Source organism: Cervus elaphus, chromosome 5, assembly GCF_910594005.1.
Source record: "Cervus elaphus chromosome 5, mCerEla1.1, whole genome shotgun sequence".
NCBI lineage: Eukaryota > Metazoa > Chordata > Mammalia > Artiodactyla > Cervidae > Cervus > Cervus elaphus.
This window is the reverse complement of record NC_057819.1, coordinates 52906115-52929023: the sequence shown is the minus strand read 5'-3', so window position 1 is coordinate 52929023 and position 22909 is coordinate 52906115. Positions and strand designations below refer to the sequence as shown.

General features: G+C 44.0%; 1 long non-coding RNA gene and 1 other non-coding gene across 2 annotated transcripts in view; both read left to right on the top strand.

The window, feature by feature from the left end:
• Positions 1 to 22909, top strand: part of LOC122694142 — a 123624-nt gene that overhangs the window by 78921 nt on the left and 21794 nt on the right. The window lies entirely within an intron of this gene.
• TRNAH-GUG lies at positions 7203 to 7274 on the top strand. Its single transcript has one exon. It is a non-coding gene; the product is annotated as a tRNA-His (tRNA).

The following is a 22909-nucleotide window of genomic DNA, read 5'->3' as shown; positions in this document are numbered from 1 at the left end:
GGGTCGCTTTCTTGAAGCTTTACAAGGAAAGTGTAGCATTGGTTGATGATGATTAAGGATGCTATTTATATGCATATAGGGCACTCAATTTCCTTACCATTTGCAAGGGATACATTCTAGAGAGTGCCTGAAACAGGAAAATGCATTGTTCAGCTATAAACTGGGATAACCAAGGTCAGAGACCAAGACACCCAGACTCCCAATTTCCCAGACTCTGCAGTGACTCAAGGGGCTTCAGTTCCAACTCTCCCAGTTCCCATATCTTCTGCTTTCTCTATGTAAGCTGATTAGTGGTGCAGGGAGAGTGTTCAAAGGAAGCTCCCACATTCCTCGTGCCTTGCTGTTATTTAGTCTCTTAGTCGTGTCTCTTTTTTGATCCCATGGACTGTAGCCCCACCAGGCTCCTCTGTCCATGGGATTTCCCAAGGCAAGAATACTGGAGTGGGGTGCCATTTCCCACTCCAGGGGATCATCCTGATCCAGGGATCAAACCCTCATCTCCTGCAGAGGCAGATGGATTCTCTACCACTGTGCTACCTAGGAAGCCCCCCTGTGTCTTCAATGGTCCTATACTGGAGATGCAGGGAGGCCACCTGCTCCCCAGCCCTGAATGGACTGGGTAAGGGACCTGCAAGGTGGAGTCAAGTTGTCTGGGACCCAAGTGACAAAGACTGGGGCTAAAAAGTAGGAAATACAGCACTGCCTATGGAAGCTTCCCACATAACCCAATTCACCCAAAATTTAAGCCATGACTCTTATAGTTGGAATTGTTTCACACATATAGGGGCTGGGAAAGGCTTTGGAGCCTACATGGTCTCAGCTATTCATTGAACCAGTGAAGAGAGAGGGACTTATGACCAGAAATATTTTTTCAACCTTTGTTGTTAGGGGAGCATCCTTCTTCCCTGCACCCGTAGAAGCAGACTGCTTAGCATGAAACCCCTGCCGTCCACCCACTCGTTACTCCAGGGAGGAAAGAGTGACTTAATATGCTGGGGAGTTTGGGAAGAAGAGGGCTTCCTTGGTGGCTCAGACAGTAAAGAATCTGCCAGCAATGCCAGAGACCCAGGTTTGATCCCTGGATCAGGAAGATCCCCTGGAGAAGGGAATGGCAACCCACTCCAGTTTTCTTGCCTGGAGAATCCCATGGACAGAGGAGTCTGGCGGGCTACAGTCCATGGGGTCGCAAAGAGTCAGACATGACTGAGCCCCTAACACCTGCTACTTGTTTGGAGGAAGAGGTTGTTCCCCTGGCCCCGTCCTCCTCTGTCTTTCCTGGGAGTGAGTTGTCCACTAGAAGCCTTTTCTGCTTGTCTCCTTCAGGGAAGGTGATCATCTGGTAGGGAGGGGACAAGATGGTGTGTTCAGGTACAAGGCTGTAGAATAAGTCTGCTTGAATCTACTGTTCAGCATTTGGAAGACCACTTGTCTTCCAAAACAAATATGTCACGTTCCTTTTTAAAACTGAAATATAGTTGATTCACATTGCTGTGCCCGGTGCCAGTTTGAGGCACAGTAAATTAACTGTATATATAATTTTTCAGATTCTTTTCCATTGTAGGTTATTATAAGATATTGAATATAGTTCCCTGTGCTATTCAGTGGGACCTTTTCGTTTACCTATTTTATATATAGCAGTGTGTATCTGTTAATCCCAAACTCCTAATTCATCCTTTCCTCCCCTTCCATTTCCCCTTTGGTAATGATAATATTTTTATGTCTATGAGTCTGTTTCTGCTTTGTAAATAAGTTCATTTGTATCATTTTTTTAGGTTTCAGATATAAGTGATACCAGGTGGTATCGTATGTCATATGATGTCATTTGCCTTTGTCTGATTCACTTCACTTAGTGTGATAATCTCTAGGCCCATCCGTGTTGCTGCAAACGGCATTATTTCATTTTTTATGGCCAAGTAATATTCTGTCATGTGTGTGTGTATCTCACATCTTCTTTATCCTTTCATCTGTCTATAGACATTTAGGTTTCTTCCATACCTTGACTATTGTAAGTAATTATGCCACATTCTTGAATACCAACTTTTATCGTAATATAGGTAAAAAAAATTAGCCTCCATCTGCCTTAGTCTTTTGCCTTATTTCTCAATTTGTTCTGAATTCCAGCAGATGTACTGGGACCCCTCAAACCCCACATTCACACCAGGGGCTCTCAAACATTCTCCAGTTACCTCCAGCTTATGTAAACCCTCTCCCCAGAAAAAATGAGTTCTCTGAAGCCAATATATGGGCTTAAACATCACTTGAAACACCCCTAGTTAATTTTCATGATGAATTATAAAAGTTGATGCATAGAGCAAGCCAGAAAGATTGATTAAACTTCTTCTAGGAGTTTATAAAAGCACTGGCATTTGACAAACATCTGCCTACCAACATTCAGCTATTCTGAACCCACATCAAGTTTGACTTATTTCGCTAATTAAATAAGCAATTACTGAGGGACTGGTACATGGCAGGCTCTCATTTAGGCACTAAGGAGGAACACAAAGAAGGACAAGATAGTATTCATGGCCTCAAAATACCCAAAGTCTAATGGAAAATACACAATAGTAAAATTTCATAATACAATGTACCTTGCATTTGGTGTGGCCATATCATTCAGCTGTTGTCAAGGGAGTGAAATTGGAAGTGGTATGTACAACCTTCAGTTCATGTCCCTACAAGCAAGAAACAAAACCTCCCCTTCCGTTTTCTCCCTTTCTAATAGCTAGAATGTGGCTATAACGGGGAAAGCTGGAGCATCCATCCTCTACCTCAAGATGAAAGCTACAGAGTGAGATGACAGAGCAAGAAGACGTCAAGAACCCTGGAAGAGGTAGAGAGGAGTTCCCTGGTGGTCCAGTGTTTAGGGCTCAGCGCCGTCACCGCTGTGGCCTGGGCCAGCCCCTGGTCAGAGAATTAAGACCCCGCAAGCCATGCGTGTATATGTGCATGTTCAGTTGCTAAGTCATGCCTGACACTTTGCGGCTCCATGGACTGTAGCCCACCAGGCTCCTCCAACCATGGGATTTCCCAGAAAATAATACTGGAATGGGTTGCCATTTTCTTCCCCAGGAGCTCTTCCCAACCCAGGAATCAAACCCACATCTCCTGTATCTCCGGCATCACAAGCAGATTCTTGACCCGCTGAACCACCTGGGAAGCCTCGAGCCAGGCATGCTGCTGCCAGAAATAACAGAAGAAGCCTGGGGGCTGACACTACTGTGCAAACACACCAGCTCTGGAACGCTTACCTGGGTTTTTCTCTGGGCGAGAAACAGAATTCCATCTCATTTAAGCGCTGTAATTTTAGAACTCTTTGTTACAGCAGCTAAACCAGCATCTAAAATTTGAGTTAATACAATCTGCAGAGATGCTGACTCTTTGGAGAATGGTGCATTTGATATGATGAGCCCAGGGGCAACAGGAATTTTTGTTCTGGTGTTATAGACGTGAAACCAAGGCAAATCAATTATATCTTCTAGCAAGCCAGAAGAATAGAATCAGAGCTAGAATTCTCCTCAGATGTTTCTAAGTCTAATACTTGCTTTACTTAATGTATCTCATATACAAGGATATCCCTTAAAGCAGATTCTTCCAAGAAATTCTAAGCAGTTAACCAGCGGCTGCTATGTGCCACTTTGTTGAGCACCAAGGTTGGAAAATCAAGCAAAAACAAGGTTCTTGCTTTCATGCCTGTAAGTTGGTGATGGGCTTCCCAGGTGGTGCTAGTAGTAAAGAACCCACCTGCCAATGCCGGAGACACAAGAGACGTGGGTTCAATCCCTGGGTTGGGAAGATCGCCTGGAGTAGGAAATGACAACCCACTCCAGAATTCTTGCCTAGAAAATCCCATGGACAGAGGAGCCTGGGGGCTGCAGAGTTGGACATGACTGAGCAGTCATTCATAGTTGGTGATAGGGGTTACTTTATCACAAAAATGAGTGTGTAATTATGTACTCACACTAGTTTGCTTAAAGGGAAGGAATATGAACTTTAAGAAACATATAAAAAAAAAATGTGACCTAAATAAGTGTCCCTGGGAAGGCTTTCCTGAGAACATGTGCTTGAGCTGCACTCTGAAGAATAGAAGGATTTAACCAAGTGGTAAATGGGAGAGATTGAATGGTCCAGACAGAAGCAACAGCATGTGCAAAGGCCCTGTGGTGACAGGAAGCTTGGCAGGTGTGAGGAATTGAATGAATGTCTGAGAGACAGGGAGACAGTGGTACCTGATGAGACAGAAAGATAGTGGAACCAAATCATAAAGAGTCTTGAGTACTGTGTTAAGGACCTTGGTCTTCAACCTCATAGTATTTCATACCCAAGGAAGGATTTAAGCAGAGGATGAGGAGGGGGGAAGGATGACATGCTCATATATGTAAACTAAACAATGCCTCTATTGTGATTAACAGATGGGGGAGGGTGCAGAATGAATGCAGGAAAAATATTGCAGTTGCCTGGATAAGAAGTGAGTACCATTAGGACCAGAGTTATGTCAGGGAGTGGAAATGATTATTAGCTGGATGTTAATTTCCTGGCATAAAAGGGAATCACAGCCTTGCCAATCAGGTGTAGTTCACATAGAGATCTCAAAAGAGGCAAAATTGTAACCACAAAATTATATAAATGGTGTGAATTGCAAGTGTACCAAATTTCCAGAAACGACTATGGTAAAAATTTGCTTTTGCTAGAAGTTTTGTCACCTTTGACAAAATAAAAATTCTGGGTTTAATTTTTGTATTGGTTTCACTGTCTTCCTCTTCTTAGGGGGCCAACAAATCTCTAATCATGTAAGTTACATCCAGGATAATAATTTGAGCCCTTTACTAGAAACAAGTACACATCCACATTTGTTAAGTGACTAATACAGAAATCAATGACCATCACATTCTCTGGATATGTCTCTACTGTTTTCTGTTGTTTCGTCCCACTTGTTTTTATGCTGCCTTTCTACTAAAATGGGAAAATAATAATCTCTTTGTTTGTCTAAAAATATCTCTTTGTAAATATTCTTCAAAAGCTCGTAGGCTCCTTGAGTGAAACTATTTCCCTCCCTTTTATGCCAAAAGTGCAAAGATAAGTTATTTCTTGATGAAATTATTGACTGTACCTCCCGTAAGATTCCCTTCAGTAGCAAGTAAATATTCCCTCAATAACAATGGATGTGGAATGGAATAAAAATGGGAGAGTGTGGAGAATATGAAAATTCTTAGATTTAATAAAAGATTTCCAAGGGGATCCAAGGAGGCTGGTCTTAAACAGAAGGGACTTGGCAACTCACAGTAGGCACCTCCCCTCAGTGGGAGGGGCTTGCAGCCTCAAGGGGTGTGGCCTCCACCGGAAGGTGAAGGAACATCGATTACTGCTGGAGTCTGTGTTGAGCTGAATAATAGCAATACATTTTAAAAATTTAATCCTGAAGAGCCTGGATTTTAGGCTTTTTTCCTTGAAATAAGGTTTTCCAATAAGCCTTTTTAGAAGTCACTTTCTGAAATACAGAAACTCAAATGAAGATCGCAAGAGTGGTCCTTAAAAACCTTTAACTAGGAGGGAGAAAGATAATAGCGTTTATGTTGTTGCTATGTACATGAGAACTCTATGCAGATCTTGGTTTTCCTGGGACCCAGGGTAACTCCACAGCTTTCCAGGGGGTGCTAATGGTAAAGAATCCACCTGCCAATGCGGGAGAACTTATGAGACAAGGGTTGGATCCCTGGGTCGGGAAGATACCCTGGAAGAGGGCATGGCATCCCACTCCAGTATTCTTTCCTGGAGAGTCCCAGGGATAGAGGAGCCTGACAGGTTACAGTCCATAGGGTCATAAAGAGTCGAACATGACTGAAGTGACTTAGCACACACGCGGGCAGGGTAACTCCTGGACACAGAACTCTTTGTTTTAAAACTGGGATGGTTAGGAGAAAACCTATATAAGTTGGTCACCCTCCCTAATATATATAGTTTATTCATCTGCTGAAAAAGTTTAAGCATCAGTCGATCAGTACATATTTATTGAGTACTGCTCAGTACTTTGCTAGGCACTGTGAGAAAGTAAGTCATCGGTACATCTCTTGCCTGAAATTTTGTAGCTCCTTCAGTGCTTCCCAGGAGTTTATAATTTCCCTAAAATACTCAAAGTGTGCTAAGTGGCTTCAGTCGTGTGCAACTCTGTGCAACCCTATGGACTGCAGCCCGCCAGGCTCCTCTGCCCATGGGTTCTCCAGGCAAGTATTCTGGGGTGGGTTGCCGTGCCCTCCCCCAGGGGATCTTCCTGACCCAGGGATCAAACCAGCGTCTCTTACATCTATCTGCATTGGCAAGCAGGTTCTTTACCACTAGCGCCACCTGGGAAACTAAAAACAACTCAGTGATTGTTTGCCAAACATTATTTGTCAGGCGCTGTGGTTGGCCCTTGGAATACGAAGATGAGTGAGAAACTGGGTCTGGCCACGAGGAACCGAACTCCTTCTTGAAGAACAGAAAACGCAGTAAGATACAACACAGTTTGGTAAGGGCTGCTGTAGAGCTGGAACAAAGGCCCGGGCATGCCCTCCGTAGCAGGCCCCAGCTAACTACGGCTGCGGCTGTGTGCACGCACAACCCTGGCACCGAGCGGCATGAGTTATGGTTCATGCAAGCAGCGGTCTGGACTCAAGCTAATAAATACGGTAATAATTCAAAGGAGGGAAAGAGCCCTCTTAGTGGGGTCATCATGCCTATGTGTACAGATAAAGAGCTTATTGAAAAGACAGGATTTAAGGTAGACTTGGGTCAAATTTTAATAGGTACTTCTACGTATTGTAATTATACATTGTAATGTGTACAATCCCTCATATTCATGTAAATATGAATAAATATAAAAGAGGCTCTCGAATGGACCGATCATCCTAGTGTGTTTTAAAAGAAGATTGTGACTTACCCAGTTTTGTGTACCTGAGGTGCTAAAACTAAGCAACAACCAGCAAGAAAAGATGAACAGGCAGAGATGATGTAGAGAAAATCCTAGGTAAGTGTAATGGTATCACTAAAGATTTAGACTAGAAGAAAGAAAGACTAATATCCCTTGGTGGGAAACAGATTTAACCAAGGAGGGGAGTTTGTTGGGGATCCCCAATATTTTTGGCACCGGGGACCAGTTTTGCTGAGGACAATTTTTCCGTGGACCGGGGTGGGGGATGGTTTGGGGATGACTCAAGTGCATTGGGGCTTCCCTGGTGGCTCAGATGGTAAAGCGTCTGTCTGTGATGCAGGAGACCCGGGTTCAATCCCTGGGTTGGGAAGATCCCCTGGAGAAGGAAATGGCAACCCACTCCAGTACTCTTGCCTGGAAAATCCCATGGACGGAGGAGCCTGGTAGGCTACAGTCCATGGGGTCACAAAGAGTCAGACAAGACTGAGCAACTTCACTTTCACTTTTCACTTTCACTTTCAAGTGCATTACATTTAGGTTTTGTGCGACTGTGAGAATCTAACGCTGCTGTTTCTGTTGTGACGGGAGGTGGAGCTCAGTGGTAATGCGAACAGTGAGTAGTGGCTGTAAATACAGATGATGCTTCACTCACTCACCCACCACTCATTCCTACTGTGCAGCCTGGTTCCTAACAGGCCATGGACCCATTCCAGCCTGTGGCCTGGGGGTTGGGGACCCCTGATGTGGAAGACAAGGATTAAGAAAAATAGGTTAGAAGACATGGAAACAACATAAGTGTCCATCAACAGATGTATGAAAGGGAAGTGGTAGATAGATAGGTACATGCATATGTATATATGCAGTGGAATACTACTCTACCATAAAAAAGAATGAAACTTTGGCATTTGCAGCAACATGGATGGATGGAGGGTGTTATGCTAAAGTGAAATAAGTCAGTCAGAAAAAGATAGTGATATTGCTTACATGTGGAATCTAAAAAATGCAGGAAACTAATGAATGTAACATTTAAGAAGCAGACTCACAGATATAGAGAACAAACTAGTGCTTACCAGTGGCAGGGGGAATATAGGGACAGGAGAGTGGGAATTACAAACTCTAGGTGTAAGTAAGACTCAAAGATTTATTGTATAACACAGGGAATATAGTCAATATTTTGTAATAACTATAAGTGGAAAGTAACCTTTAAAACAGTATAAAAGTCTTTTTAAAAAAATAGATTAGGGTCAGGTGATGAAAGATCATGAATTTCTGAGAAGTTTGGAATACTTTCTATATATGCTGGAGAGCCATGAAGCCTTTTGGAAAGAAAGCAAAGTGCTTGGTGAAAGTTACATTTTTAGAAGCTTAATCTGGCAAAAGTAATAACCCAGGTCTTGCATGAATTAAAAAAGACTCTGAGTTAATGAATTAAAACCAAGGAAGTTTTTTTTAACAGGCACTTTGGAGAGCATTATGGAGATTCCTTCAAAAAGTACACATCAGTTCAGTTCAGTCACTCAATCATGTCTGACTTTTTGTGATCCCATGGACTGCAGCATGCCAGGCCTCCTTGTCCATCACCAACTCCAGAAGTTTGCCTAAACTCATGTCTGTTGAGTCGGTGATGCCATCCAACCATCTCATCCTCTGTCATCCCCTTCTCCTCCTACCTTCAATCTTTCCCAGCATCAGGGTCTTTTCAAATGAGTCAGCTCTTCTCATGAGGTGGCCAAAGTATTGGAGTTTCAGCTTCAGCCCTTCCATGACTATTCAGGACTGATCTCCTTTAGGATGGACTGGTTGGATCTCCTTGCAGTCCAAGGGACTCTCAAGAATTTCCCCCAACACCACAATTCAAAAGCGTCAGTTCTTCGGCACTTAGCTTCCTTTATAGTCCAACTCTCACATCCATACATGACTACTGGAAAAACCCTAGCTTTAACTAGTTGGACCTTTGTTGACAAAGTAATGTCTCTGCTTTTTAATATGCTGTCTAGGTTGGTCATAACTTTTCTTCCAAGGAGCAGGCGTCTTTTAATTTCATGGCTGCAGTCACCATCCGCAGTGATTTTGGAGCCCAAAAAAATAAAGTCTTCTCTGTTTCCATTGTTTCCCCATCTATTTGCCATGAAGTGATGGGCCATCCTAAAGGAGGTCAATCCTGGGTGTCCATTGAAAGGACTGATGTTGAAGCTGAAACTCTAATACTTTGGCCACCTGATGTGAAGAGCTGACTCATTTGAAAAGACCCCGATGCTGGGAAAGATTGAGGGCAGAAGGAGAAGGGGACAACAGAGGATGAGATGGTTGGATGGCATCATTGACTCAATAGACATGAGTTTGGGTGGACTCCAGGAGTTGGTGATGGACAAGCAGGCCTGGCGTGCTGTGGTTCATGGGGTTGTAAAGAGTCGGGCATGACTAAGCGACTGAACTGAACCAAACTGAACTGATGGGATGGGATGCCGTGATCTTAGTTTTCTGAATGTTGAGCTTTAAGCCAACTTTTTCACTCTCCTCTTTCACTTTCATCAAGAGGCTTTTTAGTTCCTTCTTTACTTTCTGCCACGTGTGGTGTCATCTGCATATCTGAGGTTATTGATATTTCTCCCAGCAATCTTGATTCCAGCTTGTGCTTCATCCAGCCCAGCATTTCTCATGATGTACTCTACATATAAGTTAAATAAGCAGGATGACAATATATAGCCTTGATGTACTCCTTTCCCGATTTGGAACTAGTCTGTTTTTCCATGTCCAGTTCTAACTTGCTTCCTGACCTGCATACATTCCTTAAGAGATTACACATTGCCATATAAGCTGGCAATCCCACTCCTGGGCGTATATTCATAGAAAACCGTAATTTGTAAAAACACATGCACCCCAACATTCGTTGCACTGCTGTTTACAATAACTAAGACATGGAAGCAACCAAAATGTCAATCAACAGATGAATGGATAAAGAAGATGTGGCACATATATACAATGAAATATTACTCTCCGAAAAAGAATGAAATGATGCCATTTGCAGCAACATAGATGGAGCTGGAGATTATTATACCAGTTAAGTGAGTCAGACAGAGAAAGGTGAATATCATATGATATCACTTATAGGCGGAGTCTAAAACTTGACACAAATAAACACAAGCAAACTAATTTACAAAACAGAGACAGATTCACAGATGTAGAAAACAAACTTATAGTTACCAGAGGGGAAATGAAGGGAGGGATAAGTTAGGAGGTTGGGATTAACATATACACACTAATATGTGTGTATATAAACTAGATAATCAACAAGGACCTACTGAATAGCACAGAGAACTGTTCACAACAGTATGTAATAACATATATGGGAGCAGAATTTGAAAGAGAATAGATGTATGTATGTATGAATGACTCAAGTTGCAATACACCTAAAACAAGCACAACATTGTAAATCAACTATACTCCAATATAAAATAACAACTCAATTAAAAAAAAAACCAAGGGAGTTATACTGTGCATGGAAAGAAATATTTTTAAGAGTTCTCCATTTTTACTGTGGAATGCAGCTGCTGGCTGGAGGGAGGGAGTGGTTCTTGACATCTTCTTAAGAGGACTGGGATGTTGATGCACCTGCAGAGAGAGGAATTGGTCCTCCTGTACAGAAAGAATCATGGCCTCCAGGAATGAGCTCTTCCTCCACTAACAGTAATCTCACAAGTAGAGATGGTCACCTACAGGGAGAAATCAAGGGCAAAGAGTCTTCCAGCTCCAATTTCAAAATAAAAACCAACCAGGTAAATGGTTACACCTATGTCTGTCTAGACTGAATTAAGCCAAAGTAAAGAGAAAGAGCCTCTGTATCATTTTCTAACATAGACTCCTTCAAATTCCTTTCTCGCAGTCTATTTCCATTTCTAATTCTACCTGTACAAAATATAATCATGCTGCTTTTAATTACTTATGCATACATGAATACTAGTAAGTTAAACTTGTTCTTCTATTTACAAAGACAGAGTGATACGGAGTAGCTTAGGAATTGCTTCTTTTCCCAATGATTTTAAATGTGCAGCGAGTTTCTTTCTAAAACACATATTTGCAGATGTCACTTTAAACACTATTTTCTGAGATTATATTTTCCATAGAAAACAGATGTCTGCAATTATCCCTTTTTTGACCTCTGAGACTTATCAAAGTCAAATAGGTAATCATCCAATCAGACGGGCTATCATTATCAGAAGAAAAGTAATTATAATCTGAATATGTTTGAACATGATTATTATAAGCTTTAAACTGTTACACTTTTGATTGGGGCAGAATTGGAAGACATTATCACTTCATAATTCAAATGATGTAACTTCACTTGTTTTTGTCATTTAGAATCTGGAGAGCTAAATTTATTTAACAATATAATTCTTTAAACATGAACAAATTATGCAATAATCTCTTTAAAACCATGAGAATGCTTCTCAAAATCTTGACAGTGAAATTGGGGGAATTTTTTTTTTTAACTAGAGCAAATCAGAGCTTAGCACTGAGCCCCATCAGAGTGGGAAGCTTGAGGCAGACATATTCGTTTGACAGACATTTTGTGATCTGCTTGGTTCTATTAAAACACCAGCTACCTTCCTGCCTACCTCTGGAGGCCCACCCATGGCTGGCCCGAATCAAAAGGAGAACTAGGCCAAACAGACAGAAATGATGAGTGAAAAGTGTAATAAAAGTGGGAAAATGGATAAGAAAAAGTATCTTTCCCAAGAAGATGTGTGAATAGAAGAGTGAATTAGATTTGAAACCAGAACTGAGGATTCTTTCAAGGACATGAGGATTTAAGGGGGGAAAAGCTGGGTTGAAAACCTCACGCCTGATAGACATTGAGTAAAACAGCATTTCCCATTGAAAAGATTTTATGAAACCCTACAACACAGTCCTTCAGGCCAGGTGTTTGATGGGGTGTTTGCCTAACTCGGTGAGACGTCTGATTTTTCTCTCCATCCTTTCCAAGATCTGCTCCTGTCACACTGCTTTCAGGCAGGCGCGCCCTTCCTCCCCCTGGAGGGAGGTTGGAAGAGGGAGGGTATTTCTGGGCCAGTGCAGGACTCCAATTCACTTAGAACTGTATAAGCAGGTGGGGCCTTGAGAGAGAATTCCTGTAGCTTGGAAATGTTGGCATTTGTGGTTTCTGAACAAGGCCTGGGCTGAGGATTAGAAGTAGAAAGATAGAGGAGCCTTTATCAGGTTGGAAAAGTACTGAATGGTCATTGTTCCCTAAGCACAGTGTTTCTTAGAACTATGGCTCAAGTTGGAATTTAACTTGGAATTCTAGTTCAGCAGAGTGGAGACCTGTGGTTTTCTCCCCCACGCCAGCAGAACTTTGGTAAAAGCCAGGTTCATACTTAACATCCTCCCACCTCCCTTATTCAGAGTTCCCCTTTCTTCTTGCTGTTTTGGTTTTTTTTTTTTTTCCTTTTTCTGTTTTTCACTTTTTTGGCCACAGTTTGAGACATGTGGGATCTTACTTCCTCGACCAGGCATCGAACCGGCACTCCCTGCAGTAGAAGTGTGGCGTCTTAACCATTGAACAGCCAGGGAAGTCCCACTTCTTGTTTTTTCTTGATATGACTTCTTCCTTTCCCCTACCTCTGCCATGCCTATGTGTCCAATTTCTTCATTCAAAAAGACCTAGTAAGTGTAGAATATGGGCCAGACAGTGTGGATATAGCAGTGAACAAAACAGACAAACATCTCTACCCTTCTCCAGCTTACTTTCTAGTTACATTCTTGCCAAATTCCAGCTGCTGAAATGTTAACTGTTAAGCAAGGGATTGACAGAGTTATCAAGGGTTTAAGGTGGTGTTTCCTTATCACCCAGGGAATCAGCATCTTTGGGGCTGGGACCCAGCGATAGTGTGCCTTGTCAATCCCACCAGCCCTCAGTGATTTGGACCCACCTGTGATGACGCCAGGGGAGACTGCCCCCAGAGACAGTGGGAGACTTGTGCTGCCAGCATCTCTGCGGTGCCTCTTGAAATTTCAGCGCAGACAGGTGCCCATTCATCACGCCTCTCCAAGGCTGGGCTGGACCGAAGCCTCCTCTATACTCTCTGGTGCTGCAGAGACTCCCTCAATAGCAGAGACCCACTTTCATAAACATGGCTAATGATTTCTAATTCCCCATCACCTTGCACAGTGCCTGGCCCAGCAGAAGCACCCAGAAACAGCCACATGAACGAGTGGCTGTCAATTCCACCTGTCAGAACCTTTGACGCCCTGTTCAGTCCGAACTTTCTTTGTCTGTGTTCTCCCCGTTGGTCACAGATTCCCAGCCTAGCTGATTATCTTGCAAGATGTTGAAGTGGAAATTTCCAGCTTGATTCTGACGCTGCCTTTCATCTTGCCCAGGCATTTAAATGATGGCGCTGTTCCTAGGTGGGAGGTATTTCGTTGCTGTCCAGCCCATCACACTGAATGTTTTGTATGTTCAGGCACTGCTTCTGATGGATTTAGCTTATTAAAGTGGGTGGTACCCAGCTGCAGCTCCCTTTTCCCTTTCCTTCTAATTGACTTTCAAGTAACCAAGGCAGCCTATTAACACTTGGGGTTTTCATCAGACCTGGCACGTTACTGCCTTTGAGCCTTGCGAGCGCATCATTTCCTGTCTTTTCAGAATAGTCTCCCTCCTCCATTTTGCCCAGCGGCATTCTCTCCAACTTTCAAGACCCACCCAGCAAGCCCGATGACCTTGTCACCACTGAGTGGGGTATCAGTCATCCGAATAACATTTTTTTTCCCCCACCGAGACTTGTTTGACCATTACAATTGATCTCTTCTTCTTCTCATGGCTGAGTGTAATTATTTTATATAGAAATCCTCCTCCTCCTTTGTCAATTATCTTTCTGTATAGTTGTAGGTACCCCCATACTTAATTAGCTAGATGAACAGCAGTATAGCATGGGGGTCAGAGCATGGCTGGAGGGGTCCTGTAGACCTAGGTTTCAATCTGGGTTCTCCCCTTGGCGAGACATGATCTATGGCAGGTTTGGACTTCAGCTCTTTGGACTTCGGCTTTGCCATCTGTAACTAGGTAATGGTGTCTATTTGCATTAAGCATGTTTTTATTTTATTTTGATGCTTTGACATCTGGGGCCTTTGACTCTGGAGAAACTGTCCCTCCCAGGGCTAGCCAATTCCTAGAATTGGCAAGGGACTGACCGGCAGACACACCTCTCCTATACAAACCAGCCAACCCAGATTCTGCACCACCGACCGCCTCCCTTACGGACTCTCACATTTATCTGGACCACGAGTACCCTGCCCAAAGGGTACTGCTCCAGGGCAACTAGACACAGGCCCTAGGCCCCAGAACCCACTAAAATTATTCGAACCGTCCAGTTCTATGCCTGCTTTCCCTGCTTCACCCCTTTCTTCCCACAGAAGCCATAATAAATGTGCTTGCCCGTGATTTCCCCTGTTGCCTCTGTCTCCTGACTGACCCTGGTGTTTCCCCAAATGGCCTCCCCTTGGCATGCCAACTACTGTTTCTAGGGAAATGTGAGTAAAATCTTCTTCCTCTATGACAGTCATTTCTGCATCTGCATGTCTTTCCATACCTGACTAAAACTAATCCTGGGTGTATTTTAAAACACTCCCTCATAGGGCTAAGGTAGTGGTTCTCCACAGGAGATGACTTCTAACTCCCAGGAGACATGTGGCAATGTCTGGTGACGTTCTTAGTTGTCAGAGCTGGGGAAAGTGGTGCTGCTCGCCTCTAGAGTAGAGACCAGAGATGTTGCCAAACATCCTGCACTGCACAGAGCAGTCACCGGCAACAAGAGTGATCTCACCCAGAATGTCAGTCGAGATGCCCAGGGTTACAGTGAGGACTCGGGAAGATAAAGTAAGTACAGTGCTTGCAGTCCTCAGACTATAGTGTGCATTAGAATTACCTGCTGGTTTTACTAAAATACATGTTACTGGGCCTGCCCCCCCAAGTTTGTAATTCCATAAGTAGCAGGAAAACATGGATTTCTAACACATTGCAAGGTGAACCTGACACTGCTGTGTCAGCACCAACGTTGAGAGTCATTAGCCTAATTCACAGCCATCATTTAATAAATGATATCCCGTAATTATTATTTTATCAGATCCTGTAGGTCAGAGACTGAACCGTATGCCTCATATTCCACACAGCACTGGGGTTTGCAAGAGGCCCTCAATAAAAGGTGCTGATGGCCGTTTGACATTGAAACATTTAGTGTGTGGCAAGCTCTACTTGCTACCATACACTTGGGAGTAGATTTAAAGATTTGTCTAGTAAGGAATATCTTCTACTTAGCTGTTGCCGCATGAAAAATTACTGCCAAACACAGTGGATTAAAATAACAATCCCTGGTGGCTCAGATGGTAAAGAATCTGCCCACAATGCAGGAGACCCAGGTTTGAACCCTGGGTGGGGAAGATCCCCTGGAGAAGGGAATGGCTTCCCATTCCTGCTGGAATTCTTGCCTGCAGAATCCCACGTACAGAGGTTACAGTCCATGGGGTCACAAAGAGTCGGACATGACTGACCGATGAACACTTCATTTTCTTGGCTGGTTGATCTGCTTCATGGGGTGTGGATGGAAGCCACCCAAAGCTATTTACCTGGCTATTAGGCCACTTCCTTCACTTGTCTGGTACCTTGGTTTGAAGGCTAGGTGCCACTGGGACTGTCCACGGGAATGCCTCTAAGTGGTCTCTCCACGTAGCTGCTTCGGGGTAAACAGACTCCTGTTAAATGGCAGCTTAAGGTTCTGAGAAAGTCTGTCCAGTTCACAGGGTGAAAGCTGCACGGCCTTTTATGACCCAGCCCCAGAAGTCCCATTTTGTCACTTCTGCAGTACTCAGTTGATCAAAGCACTTACAAGCACCTCTCCCCACCTCAGGGGTAAGAGATAAGGGTCCCATGTCTTAATGGAAGATGTGTCAGAAAGCTTGCTGGCCATGTTTTGTTTTTAATTTTAGGAGTGGATTTTAATTAACCCAATATATCCAAATATGATCACTATAAAGGTTATAAGATTTATGTTCTTTTTATCATATTAGACCTTCACAATTCAGGGTGTAATTTACACTTCAAACACAGCTCAATTCAGGGTCTGTTGGCTATGTTTTTAAACTGCCACATGTTTGGTTGCAGCCTTGTTTCTAGTGAGGGAATGGAACAAATAAGCAAACAACCCTCTGACTTTCTGATTTTACCCTGTTAGCCTCTGTTCTGAATGTCTGCTGTGAAGTCCTCTCCCCAAGTACATCATTGCAAGCCAAGCAGCTCCCTCACTGCCATCTTCATCTTATGACTGGGAGTGGGAATAAGTGTCCATATACCTGTCAGAATCGCCTGGTACAGTAAAATCCACAGTGCAATGCCCTTCCCTGTTGCAGGTTCATTACCCAGCATGAAAAATCACATCCCCCAAGGACACAATCCCAGATGGTATTTCTCTCTCCCACTGCGGTGCCCATGAGACAGGTATATGACTGCTGCCATCCCCAGGGAGGTGATGAGGTCCTGGTTCAGCCCATTCAAACGGGATGCTCACGTTTTCTCTGAATGGATGCACAGGAGACCTGAGCGATGCCCCGTCTCATGTCTCCAGGGCCATGCCCCCTCTGAAATCCTGGGCTCTCTGACTGATACCACACATCGGCAGGAGCTCAGTGATAGCCTCAGCGGCAGGCCAAGAATTATTTTGGTTGCATCGTTGTCTGTGATTATCCAAAGGGGAAAGTGAAAAGTTGTTTAAGCATGCAGCTTGTGCTCTTCCAGTGCAACAAAGGATCTCCTGGAAACCTTTTATTATTATTTTTTTAATGACATTATAATGTATGCTTTGTTTTGTTTTTCATCACTTTTATCAACGTTTCTTAGCAGAGGCCCGAGTGGCTTGGCTGGGGTAAGGGGAAAAATGATAATGATTCATTTGTACACATGTGTCCTGGTGGGAATTTGATGTGGTAGAAATATTATCAGAATATTAAATTAGAGACACTCAACACTATTCTCTGTTCTGTTTGAAATCAGACACAGGGTACAAATATTACATGGGACCAAGAATGCTGTGATAATTCAGTGATTCATCAATGCCCACCAGAGCACTTTTGGTTGTTTCTAAACTGACTTGACATAAGCTGCATCCTATCTCTAGGGCCCTTGGTGGGACTGTTTTAGCGAATTCTTTAACTAGGGTCCTCCTGTCTTTGTGCTGTGTGCTCAGTCACTTCAGGCGTCTCCAGCTCTTTGCAACCCCATGGAGCCCACCAGGCTCCTCTGATCATGGGGATTCTCCAGGCAAGAATACTGGAGTGGGTTGCTATGCCCTTCTCCAGGGGATCTCCCCAACCCAGGGGTCAAACCCAAGTCTCCTGCGTCACAGGCCGATTCTTTACCTGCTGGGCCAGCGGGGAAGCGACCTCCTCTCCTTATTTCTCTTTAAAGTGCCTCTCTTAAGGCAACAGCTGTTGTGGTTCTGGAGAAGATGGGAATAGACAGGCCAGCACACACCCATTTGTTCCGAAGACCTTGTGCTTTCCAATAAATCTCTTCCAGCAAGGTGTCCCCGTGCTGGTCCTTAGCAGCTTTCCCCCTGCCTCAGAACTCACCCGCTCCTGAGACCAGCGCAGGGTATCAGTCAGGATCTAGCCAGGAAACAGGAAACCACCAGTTAATCTGAAACAGAGGTCTTGGCTACAGGGATGGATTACACAGCGGGTAGAATAGCCCGAGTCCAGCCAGGGGCAGGGGTCATTGCGGCATGCAGGGACCGCAGTGTGGAAAGCGGACACTGCCGCGGGGCAGAGGACAGAGGGGAGGGGGTCCTAGAGCTGGATGGGGGCGCCTTGTCACCGGGTGCAGGCTGGAACCACAGTGGACTGACTCACGGGGCAACCGTTGCAGCCAGGAAGGTTTCAGAGCTGCTGAGAAGGAGAGAGGTAGCGGCTTCTCCCTCCCTAACCTGCCCTCTATCCACCAATCAGTGCCTCCTAGCCTCCAGTCTCGGAAGGACAGCCAACAAGGGGAAGACTGATTCAGAACAGGGTAGAGAAAGGGCGGGCTTCCCTGGTGGTTCAGCAGGAAAGAATCTGCCTGCAGTGCTGGAGACACGGGTTTGATCCCTGGGAGGGGAAGATCCCCTGGAGAAGGAAACGGCAACCCACTCCAGTGTTCTTGCCTGGAGAGTCCCATGGACAGAGGAGCCTGACAGGCTCCAGTCCAGGGGTTCACAGACTTGGACGTGACTTAGCGACTATACAACAACAACAAAAGAAAGGGCAAGGAACAGATCCAGGGAAGGATCCAGGGAGGCATTGCAGTGAGTCAGCAGAGCTGTCCTCTACCCTGCAGCCCAAGGTCACTGTCAGCTGCTCAAAGGTCTCCGCCAATGACTTTATTCTGACTACACCAATATAATCTGGTCAATAACAGCCTTTCTCGTTAAGATTCCACCCTGGTCGCCTTTCCAGCTCCAGCTCCAGTCAACCTGCTCCTCCTGCCTCCCAGCGGGGTCTGTGCTTCCTGCCTCTTCTTCCTGCCTCTTCTCCGATGCCTTCTAGCCCACCAACCCTCACTGACTCGCCAACACTTTACCAATTTGTCTTTACCACTGACCCATTTTTGTAAGACCCAGTTCCAGTGAGTACAGCCTGGGTTTGGTACCAAATAATCCTCTTTGGTGATTCAGATGGTAAGGAATCTGCCTGCAGTACAGAAGACTCGGGTTTGATCCCTGGGTTGAGAAGATCCCCTGGAGAAGGGAATGGCTACCCACTCCAGTATTCTTGCCTGGAGAATCCCATGGCCAGAGGAGCCTGGCAGGCTATGGTCCATTGGGTCACAAAAGAGGTGGACACGACTGGGCAACTAACACTCTAGACATATATTCACATTTTCTCTTCTCCAGCAGAAGGTGGTATTACTATTTTGTTGTCATAGTGGGTCTAACTCAAGGGGAAGGGAATGGGACTCCACTCCTTTGCAGAGGAGCTTGTGGGATAGGAAATATTATGGTGACTAACTTTGAAAATATATTGAGCCTTTATAGATCTCCTCAATATTAATTAATAATTTTTCTCAAAGATTTTCTCCCTCCTTCTGTCTCTCCCTCCCTCAGTTCCTTTTCATTTTCTTATCCTTCCTAGAGACAGGAAGACAATCTTTGCGAAATAGTACGTCTCTGCATACAGCTTAATTGCAGTTTAAGATTTAATGGCTCTTTCTTGTTTCTTGATATTGCCAGAACAGACTCTTAACATCTTCACTGTTAACATATTCTAATATACTAATTAATAGAATGAAACTGAAATCAGGACCTACCCCCAGAAAACAGACTCTACTTGCTAACTTCCCCACTACTGTCCTATGACAAAACCATCTTCTAGGTATATAGGACCTTCTCAACCACAGCGTTTTTCTGCAGCTGTTCCTCTTCTCTCTTTACCCATGTCAGGCGGGTAAACAGATCCCCTTATGAAAGGACTTAATAGCAATCAGGCTGGAGGTGGGGCCTCAGATTAATTCTGTCATGTCTACCCGACAGGTAGAACCTCTGGACTATGGTTCTGGTTGGGGAGATAGCCCTCAACCTGGCAGCAGGCACCACAATGAAAGGGCGTCCTCCAATCTTTCTTGCCTGCTTGCCTTGGTCTTTTCACAGAGCAGGAGGACAGAAAGCCCAGAAAGAGGTTTTCCTGGAGTGATCTAGCTTTTACAGGAAGAGAGAGAGGCGTTGACATGTGGCTAAGAACAGATGGTCTTTCCTCTAGAAGTTAAGTATTCTACAGAAACTTGTCAAATCATACTATCTTAATCATGAAGTAGATATCAAGACCCTTGAGGACAGGCGCAGGCTGACCACCAGAGCATTTAAATACCAAAGAGAGGGCATAGGCTAATTTAGACCCAGTGAAATGCCTGCTCTTGGCGTCCTGACTCCTTTATCTCAGGGGCAATGTCTGGGAACCACAACTGTGCTGAGTGTGGCTCTAAAAACCTGTGGTTTTCAGACCTATGAGAGCTAACACTAACATCTCTGTTATGACAAGTGTTTTGCAATGCCCCTTTAATCTCCTGAATAAAATTAATAAACATGTTCAGACACTTCAAAAAGAAGTCAACATCATACCTTAACTGATATAAAAGAAAGGCATATTATTGATAATGAATTAGTGGGCACTGCTATATGTAAATACTCAAGCCCTGTGCACTGTGACCCCTAAGCCACAGTGAAGTCCTGAGGCTTCACCCCTGTGGAGAGGCCTCGGGAGCATGATAGTCACAATGCTGCAGCCCATATGGGGGGTGGTGTTGCCATCTGCGAGGTGATTTGCTGAAATATTGAATGACTCTTGACTGCTACAAGGGTTTCCCTTGTGGCTCAGCTGGTAAAGAATCTACCCAAATGTGGGAGACCTGGGTTCAATTGGTTGGAAAGATTGCTTGGCGAAGGGAAAGACTACCCACTCCAGTATTCTGGCCTGGAGAATTCCATGGACTATACAGGGTCACATGGACTATCAAAGTCACCAAAAGTATTTTACCGTCACATGGACTGTAAAAGTTGCTCAGCATGAGCAGCTTTCACTTTCACTGACTGTTACAGGATACTTTGTTTTATTGCGCTTTGCAAGTATTGCATTTTGTTTTATAAATTGAAGGGGTGGCAACCCTGGGTCAACGAAGTCTATCAGGGCCATTTTGCCAACATTTGCTACTTCTTGTCCCTGTGCCGAATTTTGGCCATTTTCACTGTATTTCAAACTTTTTCATCATTATTGTCTTTGTTATGGTGATTTGTGACAAGTGATCCTTGGTGTCACTGTTAGGGTTGTTTTGGGGGCTCCATGAATTGCGCCCACTTAAAGACAGGGAGCTAAATCAATAAACGTGTGTCTTCTGACTGTTGACTGTTCCACTAACTGGCTATTCCCCCGTCTCCTTTTCTTTGGGCAGCCCTCTTCCCTGAGACACAATAGCATTGAAATTGGGCCAATTAATAACCCTACAATGTCCTCCAAGTGTTCAAGTGAAAGGAAGCATCACACATCTCTCACTTTAAATCAAAAGCTAGAAATGATTAAGCTTAGTGAGGAAGGCATGTTGTGTGTAAAGCTGAGACAGACTGAAAGCTAGGCCTCTTGCTCCAAATAGGAATCCAGATTTTGCAAAGTACAAGTTCTTTAAGGAAATTAAAAGTGCTCCTCCACTGAATACACAAGTTATAAGAAGGCAAAATAAACTTTTTGCTAAAATGAAGAAAGTTTCAGTTCAGTTCAGTTCAGTCGCTCAGTCATGTCCGACTCTTTGCGACCCCATGAATCGCAGCACGCCAGGCCTCCCTGTCCATCACCAACTCCTGAAGTTTACTCAAACTCATGCCCATCGAGTCAGTGATGCCATCCAGCCATCTCATCCTCTGTCGTCCCCTTCTCCTCCTGACCCTAATCCCTCCCAGCATCAGGGTCTTTTCCAATGAGTCAACTCTTCGCATGAGGTGGCCAAAGTATTGGAGGTTCAGCTTCAGCATCAGTCCTTCAAATGAACACCCAGGACTTATCTCCTTTAGGATGGACTGGTTGGATCTCCTTGCAGTCCAAGGGACTCTCAAGAGTCTTCTCCAACACCACAGTCCAAAAGCATCAATTTTTCGGCACTCAACTTTCTTCACAGTCCAACTCTCACATCCATACATGACCACTGGAAAAACCATAGCCTTGACTAGACGGACCTTTGTTGGCAAAGTAATGTCTCTGTTTTTTAATATGCTGTCTAGGTTGGTTGCATAGAGGTCTGGATAGAAGATCAAATGAAACACAACGTCCCCTTAAGCTAAAGCCTAATCCAGAGCAAAGTCTTAGCTCTCTTCAAGGTCAGAGTGGTGAGGAAGCTGCAGAAGACGAGTTTGAGGACAGCAGAGGTTGATTTATGAGGAGTGAGGAAAGAAGCCATCTCCAAAACATCAAAGCAGTAGCATTGCTGATGTAGAGCCTGTAGCGGGTTATCCAGAAGATCTCACTGAGACAATTAAAGAAGGTGGCTACATAAACAACAGACTTTTAATGTTGACAAAACAGTCACATTATTAGAAGAAGATGCCATCTAGGACTTTCATAGCTAGAGAGGAGAAGTCAGTGCCTGGCTTCACAGCTTCAAAGCACAGACTGACTCTCTTGTTAAGAGCGAATGCAGCTGATGACTTTAAGTTGAAGTCAATACTCATTTACCATTTTGAAGATCCTAGGACTCTTCAGAAATATGCTTGGGCTCTATAAATGGAACAATAAAGCCTGGATGATAGCACATCTGTTGACAGCATGGTTTACTGAATATTTTAAGACCACTGTTGAGACCTACTGCCCTTTCAAAATATTAGTGCTCACTGATGGTGCATCTGGTCACCTAAGAGCACTCTTCGAGATAGACAAGATTAATGTTGTTTTCATGCCTGCTAACACAGCATCCATTCTGCAACCCATGGATCAAGGAGTCATTTCTACTTCCAAGTCTTATTATTTAAGACATACATTTTTGTAAGGCTATAGCTGTCATAGATAGTGATTCCTCTGATGGATCTGGACACAGTAAATTGAAAAACTGATGAAAAGAATTCACCATTCTAGATACCATTAAGAACTTTTGTGATTCATGAGAAGAGGTCAAAATATCAGTAGTAACAGGAGTTTAGAAGAAGTTGATTCCAACCCTCAGGGATGACTTTGAAAGGTTCAAGATGTCAGCAGAGGAAGTAACTGCAGACGTAGTGGAAATAGCAAGAGAACTAGGATTAGAAATGGAGCCTGCAGATGCCTGGATCACTGCAATCTTGTGATAAAATTTTAACAGATGAGAAACTGGTTTCTTGGGGTGGAATCTACTCCAGGTGGAGATGCTGTGAAGATGCTGTGAAGAGATGACAACAAAAAATTTAAAATACTATGATACATAAGCTTAGTTACTAAAGCTATCAGGGTTTGAAAGGATTTACTCCAATG